Source organism: Muntiacus reevesi, chromosome X, assembly GCF_963930625.1.
Source record: "Muntiacus reevesi chromosome X, mMunRee1.1, whole genome shotgun sequence".
NCBI lineage: Eukaryota > Metazoa > Chordata > Mammalia > Artiodactyla > Cervidae > Muntiacus > Muntiacus reevesi.
In genome coordinates this window covers 11,741,972-11,766,112 of record NC_089271.1, presented here as the reverse complement: position 1 = coordinate 11,766,112, position 24,141 = coordinate 11,741,972, and the positions used below count along the sequence as shown (strand labels likewise).

The 24,141-nt window shown below is 41.3% G+C and overlaps 1 protein-coding gene across 2 annotated transcripts in view; it reads left to right on the top strand.

Moving 5' to 3' along the window:
• The window catches only part of GPM6B (glycoprotein M6B), a 155,424-nt gene that overhangs the window by 69,084 nt on the left and 62,199 nt on the right, over positions 1-24,141 (top strand). The gene's annotated exons all lie outside the window — the stretch shown is intronic.

Below are 24,141 nucleotides of genomic sequence, written 5' to 3'. Positions count from 1 at the left end.
CACCGCTTCAAGGAGCTTCGCTGTGAAACATTTTATTGAATAAGTGTGAGAAAAGAAAGATATTAGTTGTCCAAAAATGCTGTTGCCAAACTTTGTGGAAACAAAATCTTTTCTGTGAAAACAGCATACATTTTTTTCCTGTGCCATGGAATTTCCCCTCATTTGACCCAAGGGGTGAAGGAAAACTCTTATGCAACCATCTCATTTTAAAAGTTACTCTTTTATATGTAGGCTGGTTAATAACCAACAATAGACAATTTTATCTAAGAAGAGATGACTAAGATCCTGTATTTCACTTTTAGCGAGAGCTGATTTGCATATCTAATTCATGTTCCATTAGCCAGAGTTAGGGTGAAAAAGGGAATGCAAGAAAAACCCAAGACTGGTTTTGCATCCGATTTCAATTCAGTTGTGAAGATTACCTTCCAAACTCAGAAACTGAGTAAACGGTCAACTTACTCTTTGCCGAGGTGTCGACTGACTTTTTTACTTTTGAAATCCAACAGTTGTCAAGGGTTGCTCTCTAAAAGTTATTTTTAATACAAAGCATTTCCTCCCATCATTTAAATAACTTTTTTAGGGGTACCTGTACCCTCTCTCTCTCTCTCTCTCTCTCTCTCTCTCTCTCTCTCTCTCTATATATATATATATATATATATATATATATATATATATATATATAATTTCAGTGTCTCGGAAGAACTTTTCACTTTCTGGAAAACTTTGTGCCCAACTTGAATCTTCCTTAGTAGTCTGATTTCATACCTAGATTTGAAATGGAGACATTTCATAGAATCTAAGAGTTCAAAATGATGTGCTGTGCTTGTTACTTGGGAGCATAATTTCTGTTCTTCCCACCAGCCCTTCCACCCACCCACTTACTGTACTACTTATAGTTACCCTAGAAGTATAGTATTCAGAACTGGACCCCAAGCAATAGATGTTGTTTTGCTGTCATAATTTTGGTCATTTAGCATAGGCGCTAATTGACCTTTTTGGGTGAACATGGCATTGGGCTCAAGTTGACGTTTATGTCCCCAAAGCCCTTCAGTCCCTTTTGATGTGTTGGTGATGAATGAGCCTGACCCCTGGCCACCGCTTCTCACCCATGTCTTGAAATCATGGATTTGGTTCCTAAGACGTAAATTTAGGAGATGACATCTGTCCCTACAGCATAGCGTTTTCAGATTCTCATTTTGTCAAGTTCCTTTTGGCTTCTGATGATTTTTGTCATTGTGACAAAAGGGTGTGGGTTGGCCTCACTGCCTGATTTCCTGTCACCTACTGACCTTACCCAGTGGGTGTCAGTAGGTTTGTTGAGCCTTGGAGGAGCAGGCTTTGGTAGCAAACGGGTCAGCCCCACACCATGCCAACCAGTGGAGGCTGCCGGGCAGCTGGTACTTCATCCCCATGGCTAGGCACAGCCTGAGGTCTGTTGAAACATCAGCGTCACTAAAGAGCACTTCTTCCGAATCGATCTTTCTTGTGAACACTGGCAGTCTGAAAGGCCTTTACCAAGTGCCTCACCATATCCAGTGACTTTGTGCCTGGAAAATTCCCTCTCTAATAATCTAATTAACTCAGAAAAAAAAGACAAAACAGGAAAACAGGCTAACCTTACATCTGATAATCCCTGCATCCTCTCTTAAGTGTACTCAGGACCTTCTTTAATAATCTATTCTAGACTCTTGACTAGGATGTATATCAAATTCAGCAATCCATGGTTTTAAAGCCATGCATCTTCTTTTTCTCTTTGGAAAGTTACCAGTATCCTCAACTATTGGTATGACAGAGGTGTGTCCTATGTTACTTCAGACGTGTCTGACTCTGCGACCCTGTGGACTGTAGTCCTCCAAGCTCCTCTGTCCATGGAATTCTCCAGGCAAGAATACTGGAATGGGTTGACATGCCTTTCTCCAGGGAATCTTCCCAACCTAGAGATCGAACCCACATCTCTTATGTCTCCTGCATTGGCAGGCAGGTTCTTTACCACTAGTGTCACCTGGGAAACCCTGTGACAGAGGAGGGTTTAGCTTTTTTTTCTTCAGGTCTCTTAAGAACCTGGCATGAGATTTGTCTTCACTATAATGCTTAAATTCCTTTAGAAAATCTTCTAATCGATTTGGGTCCTCGGTTCTCTCTCTCTAGGAGTATCTCCTACTCTTTTCCTGGCTGAAGGTCATTGTTCTTGGCCAAGAAATCAGAAGCAAAATGAAGTTGAGGAGATAATCAGGTTTTTCTTGTACCTGTTGGAATTGAAACATTGGCCCACAAGTTTAGCACATGACCTCTTTGCTCTTTTTTATCATGGTGTCAGGACCCACTTCATCGTTTACATGGTGCCCTCGTGCATATTTGATTTTTACAATCCCTGGTAACCTGGAGTCCTCACTAGCTGCCTTTGAGGAATTCTGAGGAATTTCTTAGAATTCACTTGTGAGGAAATGGAACTGAACTTATATGTGGTGACATGTAGGGTTGAGTGACTTTTCCCTTTTCTGCTCTTCATTGCAAAGTAGGCACCTCCTGGCCTGTACACCACATGGCCTTTGCTGTGTTTCATCACCCGTACTTCAATGCTCTGAGGCTCACCTTTCTGACTTTCTCCTCCAAAGGCCTTGTTCATTCTTTCATCCAGACCCTTCTCTGTGTTTCATAGACATAGCCTGGGGAGGGAGATTCCCATAAACCATTTCAGCTCATTTGTTCCTGTTTCACATCTTTTGGGGCTGGTTGATGAGTATATTACCAGAATATAATTTCTGCGATTGTCTCTAAAACTGTCTTCCTTTGAAAACTCTGGACTCTGGAGTCAAATTGACCATTTTCTGAACCTTTGGAAAACCAAAAGGCAGGAACCTCTCCCTTCCCTGGGCCCCCTAGGCTGCCCCCCTAATTGTGAGAAAGTGTAGCCCCATCCTCCCAAGATTCCCTTCTTAGCTCCCAAGATTCCCACTTAGTTCCCAAGGGGGTTGGCATCAGTCTAGTAGAGCAGCCCCCTGGTTGACTTTCTCTAGGAGGAAATTAGCAGCGTTGCTAAGGAAGGTGATCTAGAATTTATCAGCTCCTCTGCTTTTTTGCTGAATAAGATGCTGTGCAGATCTGGTTCAGTGATGTGTTTACATTACCCGGCATGTCCTTGGAGAGCTGGCAGAAGGTCAAGGGTCAACATTGATTTCTTTCAGATTTGTCAAGCCTCTTGCTGACTTGCTGTGTTCCTTGTACTATGAAGTCAAGAGTAGAGAGCCGGGCAACAGATGACCTTTTAAATATAACTTTATTGATACTGTGTTGGCAACTTTTTCTCTTGCCTCCACTAACCTCACCCCACTTTCCAGAAATAAGTGGGCCACATGCTGCTGTCACTTGTTATCAAATCTGCATATAATGAAAGGCAGTCCCAGGAAGAATTGCTTGGGGAAAATTACTGATTTGGTTACCACATATGATCCTAAAGATAAAACTGCAACGTTGAGTCTTTCTTTCTGGTTTCTCTCACCACTTCACAACAAACTTATGAAGTGGGACAAGGATGGACTAAAGGGAAATTATTTCTGTGTTGTTCTGCCAAAGACTCTTCTCATTCCTTTTCAAAACACCACACATCCTGGCATTTTGAAAACCACTGTAATTATCACAAGGCAGCTCTTTCTCTGGGAAAAAACTGAGCAAGTTTCCCACTAGGAGATGACGATTAAAATAATCCGTCGGTGCTGGGACCAAACGTAACTAGCAAAGTCCGTTCAAAAGCTGCATTCATTGGGGAAAGAGAAAGAACAACCTTCTTCATAATGAGCCCTGGGAAGCGGCCAGCGTGGAAAGAGGTCACACAATTGACAGCTTGGCGTCTGAGTAACTACTACAAGCCTATTTTTGCTTGCGGTGCTACAGCTTCTGTGGTTTTTTCTGGGGCTGATGCCTGGTGTCTTCAAGCAAAGTTTCCACTGAGTCTGTCTTTTTTTTTTTGAAACCACCATGCATTGTGGGATTGTAATCTACCACTTTCATAGGAGGTGAAAGAAGTTACTGTGACATGAACAAGCAGAGTGGGGTGCACTAAACTTTTATTTCAGATGGATGTAGCATGGGGCCAGGACATTTGTTCTTATCCAGAAATGAGATGTTGTAAAACGGTGTAAACTTTTCTCAATCTTTTGCTGTTCGTTTTTAGAAGATTGCCCCTGGAGGATGGTGTGGTGAAACTCTTTATGCGATAGGTTAAAAATGTGCACAATCTTCTTGTCATCCCAGCAGAGCTGACAAGGATGCTGTTTGTAAAGCTTCTGCTTGCTGCATATCCAACATGCAACACATTGGTGGGCTTGAGGGTGTGAGAGAGGGGAGATGGCTTCAAGGCTAGATGGCTTTCTGTGGTCATACCAATTTTGAAACTTGACATTCATGATTGAAGTCAGACATGAGAAAGCTCTTTGAAATAACATTCTTGATACTTGGCTCATTGGGTATTTTCCAAAAGCTCTACAATGTACTTCTATTTATTACTGTTGCTTCATATTATTTGTGTTGTACCTGCCTGCTATTGGCTCAGTGGTAAAGAATCGTCCTGCAAATGCAGGAGACCCAGGTTGGATTCCTGAAATCTCCCCTGGAGAAGGGAATAGCAACCGACGCCAGTATTCTTGCCTGGAAAATCCCATGGATAGAGGAGCCTGGCAGGCTACAGTCCAGGGGTCGCAGAGAGTCAGATACAACTTAGCAACTAAACCATTGCCTGCTGTGCTGCAGTTAGCATTTAATGTTAGGAAAATGGTGTTGGGGACTGAAAGCAGAAACCAGGGGAGGGTTTCTAAGGAGTCCCAGAGGCCAAGATTGCTGCGGCCTCTGCTGTCTTCATCAGAAGAAACACTCACTGACTCCAGAGGGCCCTGTGAGACCTACTGTAGCCTCTCCCATGATGTCATGTGACCTCAGTGGAGGAGGGACAAGTGCCAGGGTTTCCCCCATTATCTCCCTTTTCCTTCAACCTGGATCTTGACCACCCTTTCCCTAGAAAGGGGGAGCCACAGCCGAAGGCAAACAAAAGTTTCCTTTTGGCACTTCCAAGGACCGAGACCTACTACACACACACACACACACACGTACACATACCCCTCCCCCAAATTCGACCCTACTGAGCTGTACTAAGCAAGGTGAGCCAGTCTCTTGGTTCTCACCATTTCTGGGTTGTAGACCACATAAAAATCTGTTGAAAACTTATAAATTCCCTCTCCCTTAAAAGTTTCTCTTGGAGAAGGGAATGACAACCCACTCCAGTATTCTTGCCTGGAGAATCCCCATGGACAGAGGAGCCTGGCGGGCTACAGTCCACGGGGTCACAAAGAGTCGGACACGACTGAGCGACTAAACACAGCACAAGTTTCTCTACAAATGAATGTAGTGTTTGCCTATGGTTTCGCAGTAATTCATGGCTTCCATGAAGCCCATGCTGAAGGATTTACTTTTCCTGTATCCCCTTATTTGTTTTGAATTTTGTTACCATCCACATGTATTTTGTTAATTGAATCTGTTGAGGTCACTTTTACAGTTAACAAACAGGACAACCAGGAGCCTAAAACTGGTTTTTCGTATGTAAGTACAGCATTGAGTCCTGAGAATCGATTTGAAAGCCCAGTGTTCATTATTGACTTTTTAAATACCAAAACATATCAATGCGACTGCCCCAAAAAAGTGATGAGAACCAAAATAGCAAAAAAAAAAAGATCAACAGTTGAATTTTTATCTGAATTATTTTTAAACAAAGAGTATGGGGAAAAAACGCTCCTTATTTGAAAGCAGACATAAATATGTTCAGGGTTTGGCTGTGTTAATTGTCTCATATTCACATGGGAAAAATCTTGCAGTTGCCAAAATGGTTCCTTGACAGCATCAAAAGGATGAGAGTGGATAATTACCACATCAGGAGCAAAAATACTGGGAAAGCTCCCTGCAGGGTTTTCACCAGAGCTTAGCTTATGTGACTATCGTTTTTTATTTAAAAAGCTTCTTCTGGAATGGTAACAAGTGCTTTGCCTTAGTTGGACTCCACACGGGAGCCATCTTTTATAGTAAATCTTTCACTATACCAGAGTGTTAAAAGATTCTTGTATATTTCAAATGGCAGTCATATTTTACTCTTCCCACCAAAGTTTTATGTGACATTTTTGTACTCTGTTCTTAAAGTCCATAAAACTGAAACAACTTAGGGGAGGGAAAAGAAAGAGATGGGTGAGGTAAGAAAAAATTCTAGTGAGGATTTCCTAGTCTTCTAATTCCTTCCTATGTAGAAGTCACCTGGCCCACTAACAGAGCTTTACTTTCAACTCACTGTGAATTATTTGTCTTAAGCACACATTGGCATGGAATGAGGTTTCAGTTATTGCTGTGATGTGATACCAGTTGCTGAGGTGATGAAACATGGATTTCTTTTTACATCTGGGACCGAAATGGAGGATGGGGAAGAAAAGAGAGGTGAGCCAAGAACAGGGACAATGCAACTGACGGGCATACATTGGCGAGGTGCATTGTTCATTTATTTCAGTAGCTGCATAGCTTTAGTTTCAAACACTAATGACTCCTCTGCGTGGTAGGGCCATATGTGGCAGAGTGTAGTAGTTATGATAGCTAACAGTTATTGAACGGTTACTCTTCTAAGTACTTTATATGTATTATTGCTCTATGAAAACTGTATGGGATAGCAGTGTTCAAATTCTGACTCCTCCACTTCCTAGCTGTGTTTGCACGTGTGCAACTTTACAATTGTTTTTTTTTTTTTTTTTAATATTATACAATTGTTTTTTAAATGAACCCTGAAGTACCCATCCCTTGGGGTTGATATTACCATTAAATGAGGTGGTAGCCATAATACATCTATAATTATGCCTGATATGTAAGAAACTCAAATGAGGTAAATAAATTAGCAATGAAAAGATACAGAGACATACAAGTGACTGTTCATAGTGGCATTATTCACAGTAGCCCCAAACTGGAAACAACTCAGATGTCCTTCAAATGGTAATTGGATTAAGAAAAAAAAACACCAACACTGTGGTGTATCCATACCATGGAACAGTACTCAGCAACAAAAAGGACAGACCTGTGGATGTGGATGTGCGCATGCTCAGTTGTGTCCAACTCTTTGCGACTCTGTGGACTGTAATCCGCCAGGCTCCTCTGTCCATGGGATTCTTTGGGCAAGAATACTGGAGTAGGTTGCCGTTTCCTGCTCTAGGGGATCTTCCCGACCCAGGGATCCAGTCTGATTCTCCTGGATTGGCAGGCGGGATCTTTACCGCTGAGCCACTTGTGAAGCCATATGGATATAACACGGCAATAGGGAAGAGTCTCGAGCATTATGTCCAGTGAAAAAAGACAAATGCAAACATACTGTATAATTTCATAGACATGACATTCTGGAAAAGCCACACTATAGCAATAAAAAGTACATCTGTGACTCTGCTTGATGTTATGTGTCAGCATGGGTGGGAGGGCAGTTCGGGGGAGAATGGATGCATGTTTATGTATGGCTGAGTCCCTTTGCTGTTCACCTGAAACTACCACAACATTGTTAATTGGCTATACCCAATACAAAATGTTGTTGGTGTTAAAAAAGGTATATCTATGGTTGCCAGTGGTCAGAGACGATCAGCTGCAGAAGGGTACCAGGAAACTTTGCAAAGCAGCAGCTGTTCTGTGTCTTGATTGTGGTCATTATGCAGCAGCCCACAGTTACTAAATTTCAGCAGACTGCACACGGAAAAAAATAGGTGAAGTTAACATATGGAAGTTATACCTCAAAGCTAAAAAGCACACTAGCTGCAAATTGTAAGACTGGATGATATTATAGGACTTCCGGGGTGGCTCAGTTGGTAAAGAATCTACCTGCCATGTAGGAGATGTGGGTTCGATCCCTGGATCAGGAACATCCTCTAGAGAAGGGAATGGCAACCCACTCCAGTACTCTTGCCTGGAGAATTCCATGGAGAGAGGAGCCTGGTGGGCTACAGTCCATGGGGCTGCAAAGAGTCGGACACAGCTGAATGACTGAGCACGCACATACATGATACTAGATTGTTTTATATTTTAGAACCAGGCTGAATGGGTTTTTAATACAGATCCAGTTTGGAGGACTATTTAGATTATTTCCAAGGAGAAATAAAGCAGGTGCCATTGGGTGCTTACCATACACCTGTCTGTTGTGAAGGAGACACAGGATACCACCAAAGGAACCGATGCTAGTCTTTATTTTGCAGAAATGGTAGGAAAGTTCCAGAAAATTCATGTCCATGAAACCATCAAGAAATCCCATGAGCGAGAAGAATTCAAGGTGTGCAGTGCAGATAAGTAATGGGATGGATCAGCAAGAGGGGAGACAGTTTAGTGGAGATAGCAGTAGCCACAGAAGCCCCCTGCCAGAGATAAGACTTGAAAGGGTTGGATAGACTATGCTGGAAATAATTTGGAGAACGGTATGGAGGTCACAGTATATACTTGAAACTGGCCAGACTGGAGCATATTGGGAAGACCCAGACTGACTCTGAGGTCTGTCAGCTTCACAGCTATGATGCAGGGGACGGGGGTGGGGGAGCCAGCAGTGAGGGTTCCTGATTGCCCAGTGGCCTGGCTGCCTAGAGTGGCAAGTACTGGTTCCTGCTCTGAGTATGAGTGGCCCCCCCTCAACTCCAAGTTCAGTGACATCACATTGGTAGCTTACAGTTGGCCATGTATTTACACCAGGGACAAGGACAAATGCTATACAGGCCGGGTCTCCCCCCCCCCAGTGATACCCCAGTGTCTGTGTGTATAGTACACTACTGATGGTGGAGATCCAACCAGTCCATCCTAAAGCAAATCAGTCCTGAATATTCATCGAAAGGACTGATGCTGAGGCTGAAGCTCCAGTACTTTGGCCACCTGACGCGAAGTACTAACTCATTGGAAAAGACCCTGATGCTGGGAAAGATTGAAGGCGGGAGGAGAAGGGGACGACAGAGGATGAGATGGTTGGATGGCATCACTGACTCGATGGACATGAGTTTGAGCAAGCTCCAGAAGTTGGTGATGGACAGGGAAGCCTGGCATGCTGCAGTCCATGGGGTGGCAAAGTGTCGGACACAACTGAGCTACTGAACTGAACTGATGTTGGTAATCTTAAATAATCATGAACTCGAGAGAGGGGAGCAAACAGAAGAATCGAGAGGTGGATAGGAAGGTGTTGAAAGAACAAAAAAGAAAAAAGAAATTCCTCTTGAGGGGGATGGAAAGTCACAAATACTTAAGCTGAAAGAGGAAAAGGTGGGTAATTTTTGTGTAGTTTCCCGGAGAGCTGAAGCAGTGGCAGGAGTTTTCACAGCACAGATGTCATCACCTATGACACAAAATGGGGTGCTTTCAGACTTTCAAGGAAGGGGGCTCCCTCTTGATTCAACAACTGCTTTGAGATAGCGCACAGCACTGGAGCTGTCAACGTGTGCAGTGCCAGTTGGGTCCTCCATGCTTCAGGCCTGTGGAAGGCAGGCAGAGTGGTGGATGAATGAAATCATGAACTAATCCTTCTCATAGTATTGTTCCCCAGTACTGTATGCTTCCAACATAAAACCTCTCTTCCTTGTTTGTCTCCCCATTAGTGTGAGCTCTGGGAAGAGCTGGGAATTTTGAGTTTTTGTGTATCCTAGAGCCTACCTCTATGCTGATTAAACTAGTGAATTTAGGCAATTTCCATTTTAGATACTATGCTGTTAGCAAAAGATCACTTAGGTTCTGGTCAACAACAGCCCAGCCTTTCTTAAAATATTAAAAAGAGATAGCTTTGGGTTGTTTAAAACATGGTTCCCATAATCGTCTCTGGCTGGAGGGCACTAGTTGGCCAACGCCTCGGTTTTCTTTGTACTATACCAAAGTTGAAGCATTTTACTCTCAAGGATTCTCCCAAGTCTGACGTGCTCTGATTCTATTTGGGAGAAAAGTTCAGACTTTGTGGGCTTAAAACTGCGGGTCCTTGATGGCTGTATGTTGGAGATACAAAGTTATATGGTGCGAGGAAGCTTTCTCTGTTTTTGTTTGACATTTTTATTCTTTTACCCATATAAATGATCATTGATAAGTGATGCTGGCTAACAATCATTGCCTCTTTCTGTCCCATTTCTCTTTCCCATCATTTGCGATATGCTGAATAATGCCCACCCCCTCCCAGCTCCCCACATCCAGGTCGTAATCCCTGGAACCTGCGAATGTATTGCCTTATATGACAGAAGAGAAGGCAGATGTAATTGAGAATCTTGGGATGGAGGGATTACTCAGGTGGCTCAATGGAATCACAGTAGTCCTTGTGATTCCATCTCTGGTCTGTGGCCAGAGACTCAAGAGGAGATGTGAGGATGGCAGTCAAGATGAGAGGGACAGGACTGGAAGATGTTCTATTCCTCACATTGAAGATGAAGAAGCCACCACCCAAAAGAGTACAAATGGGCCCTGGAAGCTGAAGAAAATCAGGAAATTCTCTCCCTAGAGCCTTCAGAAGGAAGCAGCCCTTCCAACAGTTTGACTTAACCTGGTAAAACTGATTTTGAACTTCTGGCCTCTAGAACTATAAGAGAAGAAATTCATTTTGTTTTAAGCCCAACAATCTGTTCCTCATGTATTATAGCAGGGTTAAAAACCAGTAAATCATCTCTTCTCAAGATTAACTTTTTTTTTTTTACTATGTTAAAAACCATTCAATTTTATTAATTAACATATATTATGTCATAAATAGTCTAAATAAAGTCTTTCACACTGCACTGTGTGATTCTAAATCAAAATACAGATTCTTGTACTCTTACAAGAATTCAGAAGCCTTCTTGTTCTGATACACTGATCTGAGAATTGTGATTTCTATGGTTTATAAAATAGAGGCTAATTATTTAGTAAACATGGATGTACATTAATTTTATGACCTTTTAGGAAAGGGTTACCTATACTTTTCTTGAATATCTGTGAAGATGTCTTTATTTGAACCATGTCAACTAATATTCATAACTTCTATTGCTTTTATGAAGATACATCTTGATATTAACAGACTGCCTTCTTTTTATGCTTAACAAGCAATTGGAAATTAAAAAAGAAAAAGCAATTGGGAAACTTCCCCGCTGGTCTAGTAGTTAGGACTCATGCTTCCACTGCTAGGGGCATGGGTTCAAGCTCTGGTTGGAGAACTAAGATCCTGCATGCTGCAGAGCCAAAAAATAAATTTTAAAAAAAGTGAAAAAATAAATCTTAAAAAGTTTAAAAAAAATCAGTTGAAACAACCATTTAAAATTTAGAGTGATCCTCAGCCTAACTTTGACACAAAGAGTGATTCTCTGAACACTTGAGCAAGTAAATCATGTCTGTTCAATATTTACTTTTAAATAGAGCACCCTTTCCTCTCCACACTTCAGTATCCATTGGGTCATCTTGGTATCTGGTGAAAATGTGGTTGTGCTGAAGAGGTAGGCTCTGGAGGGTGGATTCATGATCCAGGCTTTGGTCTCCTCCATCGATTTGGTCCACGTTCCTAAAATATTGTATCCTGTTGGGGAACTTTTGTTTCTGGAGGCATGTGGAGAATTAGAAAATGTTCCAAGGAGAGCCACAAAGACTTGGAGAAGAGCCAGTGTGGGCAGAATCAAAGAGCTGTAATTACTCAACACAAGGAGAAGGAGGCTGAAGCATGGTTTGATGATGATACATAAGAACCTCTAGAGTTAATCAGTGGGAAACGGTGATTAACTGCTCCTTGTCCTCAGGGAGTCAACTCTCAGACAAAAGAGCAAAAAGAATTTGGGTTCAGGAACCAGGGACAGGCAGGGAAGGCTGTGGGTTTATTTGATGTGCAGACTTTTGCAACTTTGTGGAGCCCTGGGGCCCCAACTAGCTCCATCTCCTCATTTGCAGGTGATGAAACAGAAGCTGAGAGTGACTTGTAGGGGCACAGGCAAATGACAGAGCCTTGAGTCAAACCCGTGGCTTGATCTTATTCACTGCACTACCTCAGTGAAGCATGTGCAGTGGGTTTAAAGAGGGCTGGTAGCTTATCTCTTGGAAGTGATTTCAAGTTGAAGCAGTCTCAGGCAGCCTTTGAGGTTGATGAAAGTATTCCATGTCTTCCCCTTGGGTTGTGTGTGTGTGTAAAATCCATTAAGTTATATACTTAGGATTTGTGTACCTGGTGTATGCCTATTATTGATCAATTTTTTAAAAAAATATCAGCTTTTGGAAAATGAATATGCTGAGCTCTTCATAATAGCCCCAACACTCCAAACGTCCTTCAACAGTAGACAGGATGAATAAACTGTAGCATATTCACACAGTGAATTTCAATACAGCAGTGAGAGTAAGTTAACTATATACCACAGTGCACAGCAGTGTAGATGTATCTCACAAGCAAGCTATTAAATGAAAGAAGCCAATTAGGAGAGAACATTCCATGTGGTTCCATTTATATGAGAATCAAAGCTGAACAAACATATCAGTGGTGTTAAAAGTTGGGGTTGTGGCTAGCTTTGAGGGGCACAGGAAGGAGGGGATCTTGGGTGCTCATAGAGATATTTTTAAAAATCTGGCATCTGGTTACACGGTTATATCCATTTTGTGAAAATGGAGTGAGATGTATGTGTCTCATTTGTGCATTTTATTTGTGTAGATTACATTTCAATTAAAGATTGACTTTCCCAATGTTCATTGCAGCACTGTTTATAATAGTAAAGATTAGAAGCTTTAGCAGGCAACCTCTTAGAAGTCTTTCTACTATTAAGCTGTAAAGAATTTAGTTTGGGGATTTCTTTTAAAGGTGCATAGGTAGCCTGCATTAGAAAATGTGTGCTTTCATAGAATGATTAGAAAATACCTACTACAGAGAGAAAGTTCCTGTTAAGGAATCTGTCTATTTCTATCTCAGCAGTTGTAAACCAAAAGAAATTCATTCCATAGAGTGCATGCTCCCTGAGCTAGTACAGTCTTTCTTTCATGAAAATCTATGAAGCCAGCACCAGCCCTCGGTTCCTTTTTAGCTCTTTGTAGTTCTATAGAATGAAAGAATGGGGTCATTTTCTCAAAGAAGCAGCTTGACATAAATAGTAAGTTTGTTAGGAGATGATTTTGTCATGCCGGGCACATTTTCTGGCAGCCGCGCCTGGAGTGCTCCATTGGGGTTCAAATCATGGGAAGTGGTTCAAGGCAAGCAGCCGACCAATCAGAACTCACCCTTCTGAGCCAGACTTCACCAGTAGCCACATCCACTTCTGGCCTCTAGTTGGAGAGTTTCCAGCTAGCTGGTTAGCTTATCTGAGAGCATCTTATGAGTCCACAGAATGCCAAAAGAGGGTAAGGACAGGAATCATGGGGATCCCCACAGTTCTGTCTTCTCAGATTCTTTTAATGAGCCGGCACCACCTTCTTAATTTCATTCCTGCTTGTCCAGGCCATGATCATATCTGACCTGAATTGCTGTACCTGCTTCCTGACTATTTCTTCCACATCTGTTTTTTTAAACAATCGGATTACATAATTTACACACCATCGAGTTCACCAGTTTTAAAGACATTTAAATACTCTTAGTGTAGTAAATTTGCTGAGTGGTACAGCCACCACCACAACCCAGTTTTAGAACGTTTCCATCACCCCATAAAATCCATTCATCCCTTTTCCCATATCCGGTCCCTGGGGAACCACTAATCAATTTTCTGTTTCCCTTTTCTGAACATTTTATATAAATGGGCTTAATAATATGAATTCTTTTATGTCTGGCTTTTTCACTGAACATAATGTTTTTGAGGTTCATACACACTGAAGAATGTATCATTACTTTGTTTTTATTGCCAAGTAGTATTCATCCCTGTATGGACCACATTTTGTTTATTTACCAGTCAATGGACACTTGGATTGTTTTTACTTTTTGGCGATTATAACTAATGCTGCTTTTTCATGTATGAGTTTTTCTTGGGCATATACCTAGGAGTGAGATTGTCATGTGAATAACCCTGTTTAACTTGTCGAGAGATTTTTGTGTTGTTTCCCAGAGTGGCTGAACCATTTATATTCTTGCCAGCAGGCCATGTATCAAGGTTCCGGTTTCTCCTTATCCTCACCAACACTTGTTATTATCATTTTGAGTATGGCCATTCTAGTTTATTGAAGTGAAGTGATATTTCATCCTTGCATTTAGTTTTGTCAGGTGAAAACATTTGTGATATGGGGCAGTTGTCGGAGTAAACAGGAAAAAAGTGTTTGAAACTCTTAGTTCATCTTTTGGTAGGCCCCTGAATATCTTTGTAATGGCCATTGAATATTCATGTGGTTCCAGGCTTAGAATATAGAAAGAAAATGTAGGTGTTTATCCTCTGCTTCACCATTGTCCATGTCTTGAAACAAATATGATTAAAGAAATAACAGAAAATTTAAAAAAGCAGTATTTAAATCACAGTATTCATACAGTTGCTTGAAAAAGAACCTTTCTATTAAGCAAGTATTAGAGCTGTAATTTGGAGAGCCTTTTTGGCTTTATTATTAAGTTCAATATTGGAATCACTCACTTGATGTGATATATAGGAGCCATTTTCTAATGCACCAGTATTAATCCACTTATAGCTGAGTGGCTAATGGATTAGCAAACGCTTTCATTTTCTATAAAGGAATGGATATTGTGAGGGCCTGAGTGATGGTGAGAAACACGACTGAAGAGAATCATACTTCATGCATTCAAACTCTGCAAAAGTTTAGGATTGATAGTGGGATTAATGTTGTGTTGGAGTTTAGATAAGATATTTATGCCTTTGGAAATAATACAGTGAATCCATTTAAAAAAAAGCATCCTTGTTTGTTTAAAGTAGACTTGGAGAGAGAAGCTCATTAGTAAATGTTAAAATTTGACCTCTGAATACTTAATTATATTAAAAATTGTTTGCATTTAAAAAAAATTGCCTTACTGCTCTCTTAACTGATTTTCTGCCAAATTTCTCTTTTCAACACTCAGAAATTGGACAGCAAGTTGTGTGTAAGAATGTTTGCAGACACATAAGGCGGTATTTTTCTCTCAGCTCAAATCATTTCATAAGTCTCATTTTTATATTATTACTGATTTAGGACTTTAAGTACCATGTTTATATATTTAACATATGGAAACATGACAAATGCTGGGGGAAAACACTCGGTGCAGACAGACGTATTAACACAACACCAAGGTCATCTGCCTGTCTTTGTCCATTAGGAGTCATCTCACAGGTGTAGTTCCAAGCAAGTGCTCACCCTTACTGTACATGATTACTATGTGCTTTGGTGACCCACCACATTACTGACATTTGCCTAAAAAAGTGTGAGTCAGTACTAGGAAAGATGGTTAAAGAAGAAAAAGTTAGTTTATTAAAAGAGATAAGAGGGATAAACCAGGAATTTGGGAGTAATAGGAATTTGGGAGTATGTATACACAAATATATATATAAAATAGATAAACAACAAGATCCTACTGTACAGCCCAGGGAACTATACTCAATATCTTGTAATAACCTATAATTGAAAGGAAGCTGAAAAAGTGTGTGTGTGTGTGTGTGTGTGTATGTATGTGTGTGTGTGTGTATATAAAAACTGAGTCACTTTGCTGTACAACTGAAACTAACACAACACTGTAAATCAATTATACTTCAATTTTAAAAATTAACTTTTTAAGAAAAAAGGGTGGTGAGGAAAGGGAAGAAGTCAGGATTTGCTCTGGTTGGTCAGAGTCAGTTTCTTTACCTTTTACTATGTGGAATAAGAAAACAGAAATATGAGCCTCCACAGTGTAAGACGGACTTCGGAAGTCGTGGATATTGGAAGAGTGTTTTTTGGCTCAAGTTTCCTGAGAGTCATGTCTCAGAACACAGATCAGAATCAGATGAATGAAGTTAGAAAGACTGGGGTGATTGGGAGATGCCATAGAGAGATGCATGAAAATTCTGAATTCTGTGGAGGAAATGCAAGTGTGGAAAAGCTAAGGGGCTCAGATGGAAAACCCAGAGGTTTAGATACTAGGAGGAGGCAGGCAACTGGTGATGGAAGGGAAAGATGAAAAGTGAGGAAGGGAGAAAGAGTGGAGGGTGGAGGGCAGGATTTTGGGTGTTCTTCTCTGGGGAGTAGGACTCCCCATCCATTCTCTCCAAGACAAAGAACCTACCGCTTCAGACATGGTGCCCATTCATGGCTGGGAAGGAATCTTCAGAAGGATACAACCTCCTGCATGAACAGGGGGATATTTCTAAGAAAACCCGTGTTGAGAGCTGTTGATGTGAAGGTTGCCTGGGTTCTGTGTGGATGTGTCCCCCTTACAGAACAGGGAACTGAAAATTCAACACATGCTAAAGAAAGTTTCCTTGCCAAGTTGCTGATGGTCCTGAGTCTCTTTTTTAATCATCTAGTCTATAGACCTTTATTAAATTTTATCAGTTTTCCCAAAAATGTCTCTCATAATTTTTTTTTCTCTAGTTAGGTCCTTAGTCTTAAGAAGCTGAAGCATTAGGAATGCATTCCACCACTTAAGCAAAATCCTAAACCTCGATTTAGAAATACAGAACTAGTGGTAAGCTGAAAGCTAACTTTTAGTTGAATATAAATACAAAAAACATGTATTTCAGGAGAGAGGATTTTTACTGTCAGTTTCCTCTCTCATGGAAAAAATCAAATCTATCTTCTCTGTGTGTGTAAGAATGTTTGCAGACACATAAGAGAAGCCTTTTGTTTTTGGAATAGGTGGTTGGAATAGCTGGGATTGAAGGCCATTTCATACAAATGCACAGAAATTCTGTGAGTGGGAAAATGGCAGTCTATCCTAAATAAACACTGAACAAGCTGGAAGCTTTTCAACCGCTTAAATTTGCACTGTAGAAAAGAAGGCATTCTGGCCAATGTTAGAAGATAACCTGAATAAGTAAGGCAAAATACAGCCTAGCTTCCCTGGTCTGACTTTATGATAAAGATGATGAGTTGTCTCTCCTGTTATCTGATTTTAGTTCAGAGGATAGTCAATGGTAAAGAATGGTTAGAGAGCTGTAAGCCCTAGAGAGCTCAGATACCATGTTGGAGTCTGTTGGTAGGTTCTTGGGGTGGGGGAAGTCACCTGGAGCTGTAGACAACTGGAAAATGCTGTGGACCACACCAGGAAATATTTTGTCTTACCTAAGTTTGAAACTCCTTCCAGATTCCAGCATTGACCTGGAGAATGACATTCTCCAGTTCCTCAGACTCTGAGTCTCTTTGTGTTCAAGGTTTGGCAGTCATCATACAGTATCCAGCTGGAATAATAATGTTGATGCTGTTTGCTCAAATAATTCTGGATATACTAAGCTGATGAAATTGTTGGATGGAGTGTTTGACTTTCCTAGGATATATATGTAATCAGAGTACCTTTTAACTGTCAGAAGATTAAGGCACTAAAAGTTTTTGCCATCTAATGAACATCAATCAGTCCAAATGTGAGATGAAGTCTTTCCAGTCACTTTTCATATAACCAACATTTGCATTTATTTACATTTTTAGCTTTTTGGAACCTGCAAATAGCCAAAACTGCACAGCTAAATCAAGGCAGTGTGAGACTGGCATAAGAATAGACATATAGATCAATAGAATAGAATTGAGAGTCCAAAAGTAATTCTTGCACTTGTGGTCAATTTATTTTTGACAAGGGTATTGCTGTAGGCTGAATGTTTGTGCTTGCCTTGCCTTCCATTCATATGTTGCAGCCTAATCCCCAAAGTGATGCTATTTGGAGGTGGGGCCTTTGGAAGGTGATTACGTCATAAGGGTGGAGCCCCCATGAATGGAATTAGTGCTCTTATGAAAAAGAAGCCCCAGAGAGCTCCCTCACCCTTTCCACCTTATGGGGACACAGGGAGGAGTTGGTCATTCATGAACCAGGAAATGGAACCTCACCAGACATGGAATCTGCTCACACCATGATGTTGGACTTCCTAGCCTCTGAAACTGTGAGAAATAAATGCTTGTTATTTAAGCCAACCAGTTTATAGTAGTTTGTTATGGCAGCCTAGATCGACTAAGGTACTAAAACAACTGTGGAAACATGGTACTAGGACAACTAGATATCTACTTGCAAAAGTGAAGTTTGACCCCTACATCATTCACAAACTCTAACTCAACATGGATCATAGGCTAAATATAAAAGCTAAAACAGAAAAGCTAGAAAATGTGGGAGTAAATCTTAATGACTTTGATTTCTTAGGTGGAACACCAAAAGTATGAGTAATAAAAGAAAAAAATAAATTGTATGTTACCAAAATTTAAAACGTTTGTACTGTGAAGAATACCATCAAAAAAATGAAAAGATAACTGACAGAATGGAAGAAAATATTGGAAAATCATGTATCTAAGGGACTTGTGTCCAGAATATATATATATTTTAAAGTCTTACAGCTCAATAATAAAAAGAGAGCCTGAAACAACTATATGCAGGGCAGAAGAAGAGACGCAGAAGTACAGAACAGACTTTTGAACTCTGTGGGAGAAGGGGAGGGTGGGATGTTTCGAAAGAAAAGCATGTATATTATCTGTGGTGAAACAGACCACCAGCCCAGGTGGGAGGCATGAGTCAAGTGCTCGGGCCTGTTGGGCTGGGAAGATCCAGAGGAATCGGGTGGAGAGGGAGGTGGGATGGGAGACCGGGATGGGGAATTCGTGTAACTCTATGGCTGATTCACATCAATGTATGACAAAACCCACTGAAAAATAAAAAAATTAAAAAAAAAAAAAAAAGAGTTATTTCTCCAAAAAAAGATAAAACAGATGATACCCACATGAGAAGATGTTCAGTATCATTAGCCATTGTGGAAATGCAAATTGAAACCACAGTGAGGTACCACTTCACACCCAGTAGGATGGCTGAAATGAAAAAAAAGACAGACAATAGCAAGTATTGGTGAGGGCAGGGAAACAATGGAACCGTCATACCTTGTAGGTAGAGATGTAAAATGGTGCTGCTGCTTCAGAAAACAGTCTTGCAGTTCCTCAAATGCTTAAACATAGAGTTACCATATGACCCAGCAATTCCATGCTTAGGTTTATACCCCAGAGAAATGAAAACTGATATCCACAGAAAAACTTGTACATGAATGTTTATAGCAGTGTAGGTATAATAGCCAAAAAGTAGAAACAACCAAAATATTCATAAGTTGATGAATGGATAAACAAAATGTATATATAATATTGTTGAATATTACTCATCAATTAAAATAATGAAACACTGATACATACTACAACATGGATGACCCCTGAAAACATTATGCTAAGTAAAAGAAACCAGCTACGGTTTTCTCTGTATATATGCCCTATAATTTGAAATGATATTTGCACCCCAATGTTTGTTGCAGCACTATTCACAGTAGCCAAGACATGGAAGCAACCTAAATGTCCATTGACAGATGAGTGGATAAAGAAAACATGATGTGCACACACACACACACACACACACACACACACACACACAGAGCGGAATATTACATGGAAGCAACCTAAATGTCCATTGACAGATGAGTGGATAAAGAAAACGTGGTGTGTACACACACACACACACACACACACACACACACAGCGGAATATTACTCAGCCATAAAAAAGAATGAAATAATGCCATTTGCAGCAACATAGATAGACCTAGAGATTATCATACTAAGTGAAGTGAGTCAGAGAAAGACAAATATCATATGATATTGCTTATATGTGAAATCTTAAAAAATGATACAAATGGACTTACTTACGAAACAGAAACAGACTCACATACATAGAAAACAAACTTATGGTTACCATGGGGAAAGGTGAGGATAGGGAAAGGTGAGGAAGGGATAAATTAAGCATTTAGGATTAACATAAACACATATGGATTAACATAAACACATATTAACATAAAAACATATATGAAATTGATAGCCAACAAGGACCTACTGTATAGCACAGGGAACTATACTCAATATTTTGTAATAATCTATAAGAGAAAATAATCTGAAAAAGAATATATGTATGTGTGTGTGTGTGTGTGTGTGTGTGTATACACACACATATATGTATCTGAATCACCTGAATCTGTATACCCGAAACAACAACATTGTAAATCTACTTTCTTCCAATAAAAAGAAAGGAAGAAGCGAGTTACAAAGGACCATATGCCCTAAGTCCAGAACAGGCAAATTTATAGATAGAAAAGGTACATTGGAGATTGCTTAGAGCCAGAGTTGGTGAATGGGGTAAGGCTGGGAGGAAAGGGGACTGACTGCCAGTGTGATTAGAGTTTATTTTAGGGGTGACCAACATTTTCAAAACTAGATCGTGGTGACAGTTGTAGCCATAGAATTGAAGCAAGTAGAAAGGGAGAGAGAATCACAAATCTGTTGAATTGTGTACTTTTCAAGTGGGTGAATTACATGGTATGGCAATAATATCTCAATTAAGCTGCCTGTTTTAAACATGGATTTTGGCCTAATCATACATTTTAACCAGTGAAAGAAATATGTTGAGTAAATGTTAGTAATCCATCATTTTATGTTCTGCCCATTGACTCATATTTTAATTAGAGAAATATACATCTCTAATTACTGCCATTGTGTGCCTCAGGCTGATGTGTTTGGCTAGATCTCTTTGACCATGGAAATAGTTGTTCTTTAATCAGGTCAATAAAACAATTACTGCTGGCAGACGGATGTGCCTCCCGTTCAACATCGAGGTCATTCTGAGCCCCTGGGCCATACAAACTGGAGGCAGAAAATTAAAACCGCTTGGTGTTTCTAGAGATTGAGCCCTACCAATATGATATATTTGATATGTAAATTTACACTTAAAAATATACTTTGCCAAGTATTCCCTCTCTGGCAGTGAAGGGCTGTTAACTTACTAATTTTTTAAAAGTGGGGTTCCTTTGTGGTCCATTTTTATTTCTTTAAGACAGAAAAATTATACTGTTATTTTAAAAGCCACTGGACATAAGCATAGCCAGGATCCTAGAAATTATTCTTTGAAAAATCGGTGGGTTTTCATTGAATGTGACTGCATTTTTCTCAACCTAAGTTCTGCTTTGGCGAGGCACTAGAGAAATAACTTGTGTGATCTCTCTCCCATCAGCAGTCAAAGCCTTTTTGTAAAATAGCAGATGGACACTTTGGAGAAGATAATTGTTATAATGTGGTCAATTGGGGGGTCAGACACTGAGACGTGGTGAGAACTGAACCATTAGGAGGGTTCCCTACAAACTGGAGCCTTTGAGTTACACCTTGAAGATGAGTAGAGTTAGAACAAGTGGATGAGGAGGGGGAAACATGAAGAGGAAACTGGTCCAAGAAGCTGAGGCAAGAAGGTACATGTGGGGAGCCAAGTGGAACCTGGTGGGCGAGCATGGGTGATTTGGCTTGGAGGAGGGTGATCCATGTGGGTGCTTGAGACCTCTATTCTAGTAGGCAGGGGTCCCACTGTAGACTGTGGGAACACCTCAGTGAAAGTGTTCATTATGAATGGAAGCCTTGATCTGGGACTTGAGATGGGAGATTATAGAGGTTGATAACCAGGTGGACAACCATTACTATTGTCCAAGTCTGAGGTCAGGAGAGATTGGATAAAGGGGTCAGGAAAGAGTTGAATCACACACACACAGAGAAATACATATATTTATTCTCTTTTCGTTTCTGTTCCCAGGTAGGTTATTACAGCGTGTGAAGTAGAGCAACCTGTGCTAAACAGTAGGTCTTATATATATATATATAACATATCTTAGTGTGTATATGTTAATATAGAGCTCCTAATTTATCCATCCTCCCCCACCCCCATCCCCTTTGATCACCTTAAGTTTCTTTTCTAAGGCTGTGAGTCTGTTTCTCTTTTGTAAATGAGTCTATTGGTATCATTGTAAACTCCAGCTCTTAATGGTTTTATATGATATGTCTCTCTCTATCTGACTTACCTCACTGACTTTGATCACATCCATGTCTCTTCGTGTTGCTGCAAGTGGCATAATTTCATTCCTTTTGATGGCTGAGTAATATTCCGTTGTATATGCGTACCACTTCTTTATCCATTCCACTGTTGAGGGACATTTAGATTGCTTCCATGTCTTGGCTCTTAAGAGTAGTGCTGCTATGAACATTGGGTGCATGTATCTCCTTGAATTATGGTTTTCTCTGGACATATGCCCAGGAGGGGGATTGCAGGATCATGTGGTAGCTCTATTTTTAGTTTTTTAAGGACCTTCCATACTGTTCTCCATAATGGCTGTTGTTTGAATGTTTGTCAGTGTTGTGAGTTTTTAAAAAAATACTATGTGCCTAGTATGTCCCAGGCACCGAGTGAGGCCCTGGTGGACGAGGGCCACTAGGAAACCTCAGACGTAGCCCCAACCCCTGGAGTTCTCGGCTGGGTGGGGAGATCACACTGACAGCATTAGTGTGGCTCACAGTGGAAGAGGAAGTGCCAGGGCTTCAGAGACTCAGGCAGCTCACGTTATGGAGAGTCACAGAGGACGCCCCGGCCATGTCTGTGGGGTGGGTGGTGTGGTGCTCAACCATGTACTCCCCTCGGTGGGCAGGACTCCAGCCCTGGGGTGGTGTCCTTCAGGAGGAAGTCTTTCCCATAAACTCGTTCGCTCTGATGGAGCAAATGTCTTTAAAAATGTTTAAACCAAGGAGAACCTGCTTTCTTAATTTCTCTTTGAAGTCTACCTTGACACTGTCTCACTCATGGATCGTGCTTTTGGGTTCTGTCCCTAAACACGCATGCATGCTAAGTCACTTCAGTCATGTCTGACTCTTTGTGACTCTGTGGACTGTAGCCCGCCAGGCTCCTCTGTCCGTGGGATTCTCCAGGCAAGAATACTGGAGTGGGTTGTCATGCCCTCCTCCAGGGATCTTCCCAACCCAGGGATCGAACCCAGGTCTCTTACATCTCCTGCATTAGCAGGTGGGTTCTTTACCACTAGCGCCACCTGGGAAGCCCGTATCTCTAAACACACATCCCCCTAACTCCAGTTGTGCAGATTTTCTCCTATAGTTTCCTCTACAAGTTTTATAATTTTGCATTTTGTCCTGTGATCCATTTGGAGTTCATTTTTTGTTCGAGGTATGTGTCTACGTTCATGCTTTGGCCTCTGGACATCCAGTTGTTCCCCACACCATATGTTGAAAAGAGTAACCTTTCTCATCAAGTTACCTTTGGCGAAAGTCAGTTGACTATATTTGTGTGGCTCTGGCTCTCTATTCTGTTCCATTGAGCTGTGCGTTTGCCCTTTTGTCAAAAGCACTCAGCCTTGATTGATGTTGCTTTATAATACGTCTTGAAATTGGGTAATGCAAGTCCTCTGACTGTTCTTGGTTTTCAGAATGATTTTGGCTGTCCTCATTTCTTTGCCTTTCCGTAAGAGCTCGAGCATTTGCTCACTGACAGCTAGCAAAAGGCTTGCCAGAATTTTGACTCGACTGCATTCGGTCCATAGCTCGGACTGCAGAGAATTAAGCTGTTGTTTTGAACACTGAGTTTTAAATTGGGTTTGGGGACCTGGTACTAGGAAAGAGCCAAACTGAGAAACCCCTAGGCCAGTGGAGCATCAGTTAGCAGAGAACAAGGGGCTGGGGCCTGTGCTGAAGATGAGACAGTGAGATGGAGGTGGGAGTTGAGGGTTTGGGGGGTCAGTAAGAGAAAACAGGCTGTCAGGATCAGTGACTGGGGGTGTACTGTGGTCCTGCGTGGCGGTGGGGAGGGGCGTGGGCTTGGGGCAGAAGTCGTGTTGAGGCATCTTGGAAAGGCAGGAGAGGACTGCAACTCTGTGGGGCGTGGCTAGGAGGCAGAGCAGATGGCCTGATGTCGTGTTTTTTGGCAGGAGGGCTGCCCTCTGGAGCCAGCTTAGCCCAAGCTGGTGCCTGGCTCCATCCTGACCCTGGGGAGAGCTCGAATGCTCCGAGTCTCCCCTTGGGAGGCCTTGAAAAACCACCCACTTGGCCATAGGGAAGGAAGTGGAGCTTGCGGGAGGAAGGGCATCCTTTCAAGTTATCCCTGATGCTGCTGGGTTACTGTTAAAGCGCTCTGAGCCCTTGCAGAGAATTCATTCAGAGCCAGAGAAATCTTCATTTCTCCCAATTGAGTTGAGACTCTGTCTTTTGGAGAATGACTTTTTAG